Source organism: Trachymyrmex cornetzi, unplaced genomic scaffold (assembly GCF_001594075.2).
Source record: "Trachymyrmex cornetzi isolate Tcor2-1 unplaced genomic scaffold, Tcor1.1 scaffold267, whole genome shotgun sequence".
NCBI classification, from domain to species: domain Eukaryota; kingdom Metazoa; phylum Arthropoda; class Insecta; order Hymenoptera; family Formicidae; genus Trachymyrmex; species Trachymyrmex cornetzi.
In genome coordinates, this window is record NW_017297343.1 from 48,404 (window position 1) to 52,336 (window position 3,933).

The 3,933-nt window shown below is 27.1% G+C and overlaps 1 pseudogene; it reads left to right on the forward strand.

Moving 5' to 3' along the window:
• The first annotated feature begins 614 nt into the window (after positions 1 to 614).
• LOC108761840 (uncharacterized) overlaps positions 615 to 3,933 on the forward strand; it is a 4,894-nt pseudogene continuing 1,575 nt past the window's right edge.

Sequence of the window (3,933 nt, forward strand, 5' to 3'; positions counted from 1 at the left end):
TATCAGGAACTCTAGGTATTCACGAAATGAAGCTATTGGGCCGCTCAGAACTATTGGATCTTGATTTTCGATGAGAAGTTAGCACCCCATTTTTTAAAAATTGTTTAAAAATACTTACTAAGCGGAACTCTTGTTATAAATTATATAGAACTCTTTGTCTCGTCAAAAAGAAACGGGAACTCTATTCAGAACTCCTGAGTACTATAGTTGGAGTGCTAACTTCACATACCCACTTTTCTTAGATGTGCTTGTACAAAATTGTAATATTGCACACATTGGTGAAAGATAGTCATAAAATATTACCTAATTTTTTGGGTATGTATTAGTAGGTTACATAATGAAGCCCTGTGGCACAATTAATAACAACGTTACATTCCAAATGTACTAATGTAAAATGGAGAATTAAAGTCCTGGAACGTTTAGCTAATTTATTTACGTTTATTTTTTGTTAACTACAAACTTTGTACAGGTACACGATCGATTATGCCCCCGTTTGTAAATTTTGACGAAGATATGATCTCGATAAATAACTGTGAGAAAGAAACCTTACCTATAGAATTTATTGATGCCACTAATGTCTGATATTTGGCTCGAAGTACGACTCGTATGTCCAGATGAGAAAGTTGAGTTATATAGAGATTACAATTTTGAACGAAACACCTGCATTATTGAAAAATATCATTGTAATTATGCAACTGATTGTGGGATACAGTGATACATTGGATCAGGATGATTATAGCGTCAAACGTATGAAGCGTTGGTTAAAAGGTACGTTTCATGATGCATATATGAAAAATTTCTTTATCGAGGTTTCCTTGTGGTAAAGTAAAGCCTTTTATTAATGAATTCAGAAAATGTCAAAAAGATTTTTCTCAAATGGAATTTACGGAAGAATGTTTGGAACAAAATTTGGAACTTTGTCAAATTCATCTCTGTTTAACTGCAACGAATAATTTCCCAAGTCTGTCAGGAGCTATTGCATATTCATTCTCAAGTATTATATGTAATAAACACAAGTAATACTATTATCTAATTATTATTATGTATGAGACCTTTTTTACGAAATTCATTTTCAGGTATTACTGAAAATTGGTGTGACTCGTCGACTTTACCTCAACTGACTAGACTACTAAAAACTTTATTTTTGAAAGCTGGACCAGTTTGGTATAGCAACTGTATTAATTTGAATCATACTTTAAGACTGATTATTGAAACATCTTCTCGTTTGCCTAAGAAAGAATTGCAATCGCATTTGTATTTTTGGTGACATTATGTTCAACTGCAATTTAAATGAGTTGCACAGGTAATCGTTTTAAATAAAAAATAAAAACAGTAAACGGTGGATAATTTAATTTTTGTAGAGCACTCATTTAGGAAAATGTGAGATAAAGTATTAACTTAGTAGATGGTCGCTAATTATTACTTGTTTTGTTTGACAGAGAAAAAATATTTGAAAGCTTTGTTACGATCTTACCAAGTTTACTCCTAAAATCGAACATAGATGACGTCGTAATTCGTATGAGCAGTTAAATAGTTTTATTTTAAGGAATGGATCCGGGAAGAATTGATAGCTAAACATGAGTCTATTATCGGTAAGTTATATTATAAAATTTTTAATAATAAGTTTTATTAAAAAGAAAAACACAAATGGTACTATTTCTTGTTATTTATACAAACTTACCTTTTTTAAAAAGGTAAAAAAAGCGCTAAGCATTCGTGTTTTTCGTAAAGAATCATTTGGGCCGGTTTCACCAACTTCAATTAATTTAATTGGCCGTGGAACTGACTAATTGTGTTTGCTATTTAGTAGAATTGACCACTTATGATTGACAGTTAATCACCGATTCGCTTAGTCGAGTTGGTGAAACCAACTCTTCCTATATAATACTAAGTATCCAATCCAATTAATAGTAGTTTTAATTTTTCTTCTAGGATATTCTTGTAATGATATGTATCATTCGTATAAAAGATTGGATATCAACAAAACTGGCACCAAGTTAAATTCCATGTAATTCGGATACCAAATTATATAAATAATATTAAGTTTAATAATATTATTCCTATAAAAAATTTGATATCAAAAACTGGTGCAAAGTTTAGTCCCATTTCTAACCATATCAAATGAAATAAATAATCAATATTAATCTTATAATATGTATCATTTGTATAAAAGAATATTGATATCAACAATTGTGGCGCCAAGTTAAATACTATCAAAATAAAAAGTAAAATCCAATTGATACTATCTTTATTATTATTTACATAATCTTAATGGTACTATCTTTAATTTTTATGCAATGAAACCTAAGTAGTATACCATAAAACCTGGTATACGTATATCTTATTGAAGGATCTTCCTATTCCAATCCAAATTATTTAAACTCCTCTTAAATGAAATTATTATATCACAATTCATTCACAAAGACATTTTCTCTTCCAACTAAAGTAGTGATTATTTAATTCACTTTCAAAACATTATCACAAATTTAAATAGAAAAATTTTTCATGTAAAAACACTTGGCACTGCTAGATCGAGTAAGAAAAACTATAAAAACAATTAGAATGATAATTAATAAAAATAAATAATAAAAAGTAATTATAATTTAAAAGTAATAATAAAAGTAATAATAAATTTAACCTGAACTTTACACTGAATAAGAATATAAAGTTTACTATTCATTTTTCTTTCATAACGCACGTCTTACAAATCGAAATTTATTTTTCTTAGATTTAAACTTAACAGTATTCACAACGTTCATAATTTACACGACTCTATAACTCAATCGCATATATACAAACGCTAGATACTTTAACTCTCATGCTTCTATTTTTTTTATTTCTCTAAATATTCATATTTTTCAATACGATTATAATTTTTCTTATTAATATGCTTCTTATTTATGTTATTTTTCTAAATATTACATTTTCTAAGTATTACATTCTTATTTCTCTTATTTTTCTAAATATTACATTCATATTTTGCTACAATGTTATGATATCGAAATCATAGCAGCGCCAAGTGTTTTTACATGAAAAATTTTTCTATTTAAATTCATGATAATGTTTTGTATAATATTCTGAAAGAGAATTAAATAATCACTACTTTAGTTGGAAAAGAAAATATCTTCGAATGAATTGTGATACAATAGTTTCATTTAAGAGGAATTTAAATCATTTGGATTGGAATAGGAAGATTCTTCAATAAGATATACGTATACTTAGGTTTCATTGCATAAAAATTAAAGATAATAACATTTGGATTAAGTAAATAATAATAAATACAGTATCACTTGGGTATTCCTTTTTATTTTGATAATAGAATTTAACTTTGCATCACAGTTGTTGATATCAATTCTTTTATACAAATGATACATATCATAAGATTAATATTTATAATTTATTTAATTTGACATGGTATAAAGAAATGGGATTTAACTTCGTGCCAGTTCTTGATATCAAATCTTTTATAGGAATATCATCAAAGTTAATATTATTTATATAATTTGGTATCCGAATTACATGGAATTTAACTTAACGTCAGTTTTGTTAATATCAAATCTTTTATATGAATGATACATATCATTATAAGAATATCCTTGAAGAAAAATTAAAACTACTATTAATTGGGTTGAATACTTAGTATTATATATATTTTATTATATATATTTTAATGTATTCAAATAGCAATAATTCAGTGAAAAACCATTGTAGCGAGATGATTAAAAAAGCTTTTTAAAGCTTGAAATCTCTACTTTTTCGACCGGTACTTCAAAAAACGGTCTTGCCGATATTTCGTGAAGTTACACAAACGTAAATGAAGATGTCTAACCTCAAAATTGTTTACGAAATTTGAGAAGTTCCATGACTCAAATTAAAAATTATGCATAAATACCGTTTACGGCTTTTAAAAGACTGAATCTTTACCTTTAATTT